Source organism: Lissotriton vulgaris, chromosome 1_1 (genome assembly GCF_964263255.1).
Source record: "Lissotriton vulgaris chromosome 1_1, aLisVul1.2, whole genome shotgun sequence".
Taxonomy (NCBI): Eukaryota; Metazoa; Chordata; class Amphibia; order Caudata; family Salamandridae; genus Lissotriton; species Lissotriton vulgaris.
Genome location: NC_141685.1, coordinates 1,919,640,061 through 1,919,649,078, shown reverse-complemented (window position 1 = coordinate 1,919,649,078; position 9,018 = coordinate 1,919,640,061).

The following is a 9,018-nucleotide window of genomic DNA, read 5'->3' as shown; positions in this document are numbered from 1 at the left end:
AGCCATCAGAGGGCCCGGGCACTGGGGACGGGAATCCACCGTGGCCCAGGGAGGCTCTCCCCGGCCTGGCTAGGGTTCGGAAGGTGGGACCGGGCCCGGGGCTTGAGCTCCGTCCGGCCGGCCCCGGGGTGCGTGAGCCCCCCGTCCTGCAAGCCATCAGAGGGCCCGGGCGCTGGGGACGGGGCTCCACCATGGCCCAGAGAGGCTCTCCTCGGCCTGGCTAGGGTTCGGAAGGTGGGACCGGGCCCGGGGCTTGAGCTCCGTCCGTCTAGCCCTGGGGTGCGTGAGACCCCGTCCTGCAAGCCATCAGAGGGTCCGGTCGCTGGGGACGGGGCTCCATTGGGGCCCGGGGAGGCTCTCCCCGGCCTGGCTTGGGTTACGGAAGCTTGGACCAGGCCCGGGGAGCAGGTGTGGCTGGCTTCATCCGCTACGCTGTCAGAGCGTAGTTTTCTGCCCACCCCTAATTTTGATACCACCATTGGAGTCCTGTGCTTTTCTAAACCCAAAGTGTAATTGCCTGTGTAACCAATTCATGTCATTGCATGTGTATCTAAATTGAAAACCTGCCTTAAGACATTTCATGCTGCTCTACATGTGTGGAAATGCACTCTCTTTTAACTTTTTTAAGCAAAGGTTTGGAGTGATATATGGCGCTGCACCAACATAAGCAGTCTGGTTCCCGGCGCACATAGCCTCAGTTGCAGCGCACAGAGACCTTATACTGCCGCACACAGAGTAAAATAATTAGAGGGAACATTGAGTGAGAGATTTACAAAATGAGGCAGAAATGAAGGAAAAGGAAGAGTCCGGGAAGGGCTGAGGATGTTGTTATTGTTTACCTTGATGGGAGACCTGTGTTACCAGATTGTATGCTTGCTCCTATGGCTAGGGTGTATCATGGAAGCTCACATGTAGGTAGGGACACGATGATTAGACAGTTCAGACAGAGTTGGTTAAGTGCGAGATTCAGGACTGTAGCAGAGAGTCTTTGCCAGAGGTGTATAACATGCCAAAGAATGAATCCTGGTAAGAGAAGTGTAGTGTTGCCAGGAAAGATTGGAAAGGCAGAAGGCCCCTTCATACGACTCCAGATTGATTTCATCCAAATACCCCCTTGCCGAGGACTGAAGTACGTCCTAGTCATTGTCTGCCTGTTTTCAAAATGGTTGGAAGCCTACCCTACACGCAGAAATGATAGCATCACTGTAGCTAAGTTACTACTGAGGGAACTCATACCACGTTTTGGTTTTCCAGTAACAATTGAATCAGACCGAGGGTCTCATTTTGATAATAATAAAATAATTCATCTGATCTGTGAAGCATTCCAAATTGAGCAAAAACTGCACTGTGCATACCGTCCAGAGGCTTCTGGAGTGGTAGAACAACTGAATGGCACAATCAAGTCACGATTGGGAAAGATGTATGAATCTACTCGATTAGAGTGGCCTGATGCTTTACCTCTTGTTCTCATCGGACTCAGAAGCATTCCAGACAGAAACACAGGCTTGAGTCCCCATGAAATACTCATGGGAAGAGCAATGAGGCAGGCATGGGTACCAGGACACAAGCTGATAAATATATCTGATGATTTAGTGCTTGAGTACTGCAAAGAACTGGCTGACCAAGTGCGTTCTATCTCTCACCAGGTTGGGGAAGACGCTGTCGCCAGACAATCAACTTCAGCACATGACCTGAATCCAGGTGACTGGGTAGTGATAAAGGAACATACTCGAGAATCTTGTCTAGCACCAAGGTTGGGAGAGCCACATCAAGTGATATAGGTTAGTACCACAGCTGTAAAGTGCAGGGGAATTCCAAACTGGATCCACGTGAGTTACACCAAGAGGGCGACTGAACCTGATGAAATAGAGGCTGAAAGTTGTGCAGCTGAGGGGTCTCAAGAAGTTGATCCCGAAGTAGTTGATGAGGAACAACCGAGCACCAGTCAGGACAAATGGATTCCAGTAGTCGACATACCTGCAGATTTTGTGAAAACCAGAAGTCAAACCTATCTAGATAGACAGATTGATACTGAGGATGAGTCAGGAATAGAAGAATGTACTCAGATTACAGAAATCCAAGTCAAACGTAATTCTGAGGAGGGCCAGATAAGGAAAGATCGGTGTATTGAGATATTGGAAACTCCAGCCAGTACTCCAGAGTCTGAGGAGGGAAAGATAGGTATTAGGGCGAAAGCTCAACCAGAAGACAATCAAGAAATCCAAAGACCTGAGCAGGACCAGATAAGGGTAGAAAAACGTGTTCAGGAAGAAGATGGGGATCAAAGTCAAAGTCAAAGTCAAGTACAGCTAACTCCTGAACAAGGCCAGATTAGTATCCAGGCAGAAGAAATAAAAATAAGACCTGGACCAAGTCAGATAGAGAGGAATTCAGAATATGACAGAGAACAAGTAGTGCCACAACTGAACGAAAATAAAAGAGCATCTGAAGAAAGTCAAAACACAGTGCCAGCTAAAAGACTCTGAAAAGGAGATAAGTGGCCTGGTTTCGTCAAAAGACGGAAATTTCACCTTAAAACAATAAATGAAGAACCAGAGGAAGTAAATGAAATATCAAGCCAAGCTGAACCGTCCACAAAGCAACCAAGAAGGAGAAATCCACGCTTGAAAAGACTGAATAACAAGTTCAGAGGACCTGAGTGGAGGTACGTCATACTTGAAGATTTTGAAAATCTAGAACTGAGTGATGACGAACTGATTGTTGATCAGACTGACGAAGAAGTGAGACAAACTTGAGAAAAGAATCACAGGTTAAAGGCTGTGGAAAAGTTACAAAGAAGGGATAAAATCTCCTTAGTCAGAAATGGCTGATTATAATGTTAATGGAATACCGAAAAGAAATTGTCTAAAGAAATGCTGTAGAATATGCACATGTTAGTAGTTATAGTATGGTTTGGATTGACATTAGCTATATCTTACTTGGCAAGCAAAGAAATGCAGAATAACACTAATATACCTGAGCAAGTAGATTCACCTAAGACAATAGATACACATATACATGAGAAAGCAGTTAGTCTTAAGCAACCTGGTGTAGGTTTAGAAGCACCAGATGAGGGAGATTTACATTGTAGAAGAGCTAGAAATAGAACCCATTTAAATGTATTTGCTAATCTGTCAGTACATTATGCAGAAGCTATGGAAATCAGTGATTGCTACGTGTGCATGAAGTTGCCCACATCAGTAGCTGAAGGGGTCACTTACCATCACTTACCACTGACCTATGAAATTTCATGTAGCATTTTAGCTAGTTTATTTTATAGAACTGGAAAATTACTGTATTATTATTCTAATTTTGATGTAATCTTTTCTGAAGTTTCTTTACGTAGAAATTTAAATCGCATTTCTAGTACTAGAGACTCTACACACTTTATGGGAGATTATTTTCTAACAGTAGGATCAATAGATATAGCCAAGGCAAACAAGAAAATCTAACATGCATATTACAAGAAAAAGAAAAGATGTTTTTAGATTTAGTTGAGAAAAGGAGGCAGGAGTTCCATAGAAAAGCCACTGATCATAAGCGAAAGATTCCTAAATTGGCTGAAAATAAAGAGTTTACCTCTAATGGCAAGACTCAAGCTGCTATGTTGCTGGATTTCGAAAAGAAAGGGAAACTCTGTCTCCATAGAGAGAAAACAGATTATTATAACAATATATTCATTGGTTCCAGTGAATGTGAACATAATTTCAAAGTTATTGGGGGTTGGGGTTTCAAAGATGGAACTGAACCAGTTTATCCTGGAATGTATTACATTTGTGGGAACAAGGCCTATTTTAAAATACCTGATCATTGGTACAGGAGTTGATATTTTGGAATAGTATTCCCAAAGGTGAACCATGTGGAGAAAATCAATGGAAGCAATGAAGGAACTAATGGATTAACTAGTAGTAAAAGAGCATCATTTGCTGAAATTGTAGGTGACACATTTAGTGCGATAATAACTTCAGTGGGAGTGGTTCTGAACACTCAAAGAATTTGTAAATTGTCAACAGTGGTAGATCGCTTATCGACTGACACTGCTAGTGAATTTTTGATGATCAATACCGAATTAGTTGCTGTAAGATCAATGGTTTTACAAAATCGACTTGCTCTTGATATCTTATTGTCAAAAGAGGGCGGAGTCTGTAGAATGCTGAAGACGCAACATTGTTGCACTTACATTCCAGACGGAAGCGTAGAAATTAAACGGTACTCGGGAAATATTACCAATTTGAGAGCAGAATTGAAACCATTGGAGGTTGACAGTGCATGGAAGAGACTAATTAGTGGTCTCTCCTCAATAGGTAGTTGGTTCACTAACATAGGAAAATAATTTGTAGGTAAAATACTGATGCCAATGGTGGGAGTAGCACTACTGATTTTAGGGATAATAATTTGTTGCAAATGTCGCAAACATAAAAGACATATAAAGTAAATCAGAAAGGGAAGAAAAGAAACCAGTGAAATCGAGCTTGAAGAATTAAATGGGAACTTGTATAAAAGGATGAAAAATTTCCACATGAATAATGGTGAAAAACCTAAAAGAGTGTTTGAAGAAATAGAAATTAATAAATGTTGAAAAGTTGGCATCTGTTTCTGTAATATGTGATGATATAAAATGTCATCAAAGTGGGAATTGATGGAGCAAGATTTCACTCGTAAAGAGACTTGCTTGTAATCAGCCCTCTCAAAATAAACTGTAATACACTAATAAACATGTTTCGTCTTATTAGAGCATTGGAATGTTGGGAGCTCCATTGAAGACAATGCAGCTCCAGAGATCTGTATTCACTGGTAAAGGCCCTCTTAACTGAGTGTTCTAATCTCCACATGCTGCCAAGAGCATTCCATTCTTTTGTTTAAAATCACAGTTAGCTCAACAGTCAAGCAAAGGTGAAGGGCTGAGCAGTAGCAATGGCAAATCCTCAAAGCTATTTCCAGTTTTTTGAAAGGCCTCAACAAATATCTTTCAATTTATTTGGAAACCTTTCCATTGGTGAATGGGTAAATAAATCCACTGGTGTTCAAATGGAGAAGCCTGCAAAACGTCACCATAACTTTGCTGCACATGAACTGGATATCCTTGAAGAGCAGAGGGCTGAATCCAGCACTAGATCAGCAACAAAATGGGCGACTCAAATATTCAGAGACTTGTTGGAAGAAAATGGGCATGTGCCAGACTTTGAGATGAAACCACTGCCTGAACTCTGTAATCTTCTAAGACATTTTTATGCAGAGGTAAGAAATGCTAAGGGGGAATGTTACAGTAATCAAAGCCTTATATCAGCAAGGGCTGGACTAAATAGACAAATTAATAATCCTCCTTTTAGCAGAGCTGTTAATATCATGCATGATGCTGTATTTGCACCCGCTAACAATGTGTTAGTAGCAATTTTAAAAAAACAACGTAGAGAAGGCAAAGATATCAGTATAAGAAAAGAATTTATCTCAGCACAGGACTTGTCATTGATAAAACACTGTGGTATCTTGAAATGTGATGAACCTATTTCACTGCAGTACAAAGTTTTTTTTGATACCCAACTACACCTTGCAAGACGTGGCAGGGAAGGATTACGGGAGTTGCCTAAAAATGCTTTCACCTTCCAAATAGATGAAAACAACCAAGAGTATGCAACCTTAACTTTTAACGAACAAACAAAAAACCACAAAGAAATAGATGAGAAATTAAGATACCAAAACAGAGGTCGCATCTATGCCCAGCCAGACAATGATATGTGTCCTGTGAAATCGTTGAAATTTTATATTTCAAAATTGCCCAGAGATTGCACATACTTCTATGTTCAACCAATGAAACTTACTGTGGAGGATGCTGCATGTGCCACTGTATGGTATTTCAAAAAGCCACTAGGAAAAAACACAATTGGTGGACTTATGAAAGAAATCAGCAGAAAAGCAAGTTTAAGTCGTATTTACACAAACCATTGTCTGCGCGCTACAGCTGTGCAATTGCTTGCAGATAATGGTCTAGAAGCGCGACAGATTATGGCAGTCACTGGCCACAAAAGCGAATCCAGTGTACAGAGTTACTGGAAAGCTTCATCTGAAGATCGAAATACATGGTCCACTGTACTAGCAAATGCAGGTGACAATACCAAGAAAAACATCTCTGACAAAAACATAAATGGGCCTGAAACTTGTGCAGAAATAGAAGGCAATCCTTCTTTGAAGATGCCAGGGAGCAGAACAGATCACAATAAGGAAAAAATCATTAAAGATGTTTTTTCTCACTGTAACATCACATTTAATGGCAATGTACAATTTGTAATGAAATGAAACCTTATAATTGAAAACTTACTTTAACAAATTATTTATAATGGTTGTCATGCTTTGCAAAGTTCCTTCTTTTCCAAAAATATTAGTATGCATGTATAACTCCTAAATTTGAAACTTGTCATTCCATGATTTAGTACTGAAATTGTAGTACAAGGTGATGTTAATTGTGTAATAAATAATATTTGTTCACAAACTTAACGGTCTGTTGTTTTTTATTCTCCTTATTTGAATACAGTTTTATATAGCGCAAACTAGACCTGCAAATATCAGGTATCAGAGTGCTTTATGTGTGCACCAGTTTCTTTTACAGATGGACACATTCATTGTTGTAAGACACAGGGAGTTTAAGTGATTTGCGAAGAATCACAGGATGCTGAGCGTCGTTGCAGAGATTTGAACCCTCCCTTAGCCAGCTCAGTTGCCATTATGGTAATATACAGGTTCAATGTCTTCTTTTGTCAAATTCCCCTCAGTGTTTTAAACCTCCAGTCTACTTTCAAAATTCAACATTAAGTTTAAATTGTTTCACAGTTGGATATGTAGGTCAGGCATAGGGCTTGTTATGTAGCCTGTCACACATTCCCCTTTAAATTCAAAATATAAATACATTGAAATATACAGTTCGTAAGAGACTGCCAACACATGTATTGTTTTTCATCTAAATCTAAAACTGGGTTTAAACAAATAAAAAACAAATATCCAGCCTGGGAAGGTCTGTGACACATTTCAAACCGCCTTTTTTGGTGGTGGCATTTATCTTTTCTGTGACGAGAGCACAAGTTATAAATAAAACATTTATTTTGTAATTACCTTCCATGTGCGATGTATCTTCTGCTACTCATGATTGTACTGCACTTAAAGATCGGCACGATCACACAAGTTAGGTGGGAAAGCTGCAAATTATCCAGGTTTACCAGTTTCACCTCGTACTAAGCAACCACATAGTAGTCGTTTTTATGTCGTTCACATTTCCCTCAAATAAGGCTTTGTTTTCACCTCTTAGTGTATGGCTAGAGTGAGGGTGGCAGGATGATTGTATTTCAAAGCGGCAAAGCCCCTTTCTGACAAAAAATGAAAGTAAAACCGGCGCTCTTTCTAGCTTCCGGAATAAGGGGTAGGCTCTTCCTTTTTTGTCTTGGTTGCAGGCGCATGCGCAAAATAATCAACAAATCCCGTCATTTTAAAGGTTGAAAACCCGTTTCATATGCCTGGCATTTTTGACATCGATGTAATGAATGCCCCGTCATTGCCGTTTCTGCTCCACAACATGGCGTCAATAGATCACTTGGATCACGAGGGAGAGAACATGTCGTCAGTTCAAAGGTAGGTTTGAGACGAGTCATTATCCTGCACGCGCGCACGATGTGCAGACCTAGCTGTTGCCGTTTTAAAATTACGTGTCAGGTAATTGCTGCCACGGGCCAATGCTCTAATAGCCTTATAGCCCGCCGTAGCGGGCTATACCGGCTGTTAAAGGCCCGCTGGCTCGTTAAAGGCCCTCGCCTTCGGCTCGGGCCTTTAACGATCCAGCGGGCCTTTAACAGCCGGTATAGCCCGCTACGGCGGGCTATAAGGCTATATTAACAATGCAAAACACAACATTTCTAGTAAGCTGGGGAAGTTTGCATATGTGCTTTTTTACTAATCATATCTCGAGTGGCTTAAAATGGCCACCGCAACAAGGGAAGTTTTCTGCGCATGCGTCTGTCATACTCACGTGGCATGACGTACTTACTGCTTTGGTGGGAAAACTTTGCTTCTGCGCACTAGAACTAAAGATGGCTGCTCTATGTTCTCATGCGCTAATGCTTGCATTGCTGTTTTTACTACGTTGTTCGTTCTGCATATTCCGCTGTAGTTAAAATAAAGTAATGGGAATAGAGATAAGTGGTATACAGTGCATTCATTTATTCTTTGTTCTAAAACTATTTTTCTTTGACTTTGCTATTAGCTCATGTTCAGACCAATCAAGTACAATGTTGCTCCATCTTGGGTCCTGAAGCTGAGCATGAGCCGAATTCACCTGAGTCTACAAGCCATGGCATTGAATTCCTGCCAACTCCTGACTTGCTAGAAGATGTTCATGGGAACTCGACCTACTGAACCTCCAAGAGGATGTCAAATTATACATTGTATTTACTATTGGAACATTCATTGCCGGGTGGAATAAAAGTGCATGGGAAAATAAAATATTGGGCAGGAACATTGATCTGAATATTGAAGAGCATGACCTCATGACTGGTATGGTGTGATGACCTCTCCTCGTCTTTTGACCAATCAAATTGAGGGAATATACACATTTACAACATTGGGGGTGGTACACTGCCCTGGAAAATGGTGTAACTAAGGTAGGCTTAGCTAGTCATATTGTCCGACTTGTCCGAATAGCTGACCTGTCACTGACCCAATGCACTCAATAGGCGATCGAGAGCAGAGGTGCTGACAGAGCACTCTGTCAGAAGATTCGGTAGCAGAGGTGCTGGTGGAGCACTCTGTCAGAAGATTCAATAACCCAATCGGGGTTCTGGGAAGGAGTTCGATAACCCAATCGGGGTTCCTGAGGGAGAAGATTCGCTAACCCATTCGGGGTCCGACTGTTAGCTGCAGAGAGGGGTGTGACGCTGGCGTTGCACTTTAGCTGTGGTTGCCGGTCCTGACCTGCGGTGGTCCTAATCCAATTTGGTCCGTACTTATCCTGATTCTGGTCTGCACCTGTTCTATCCT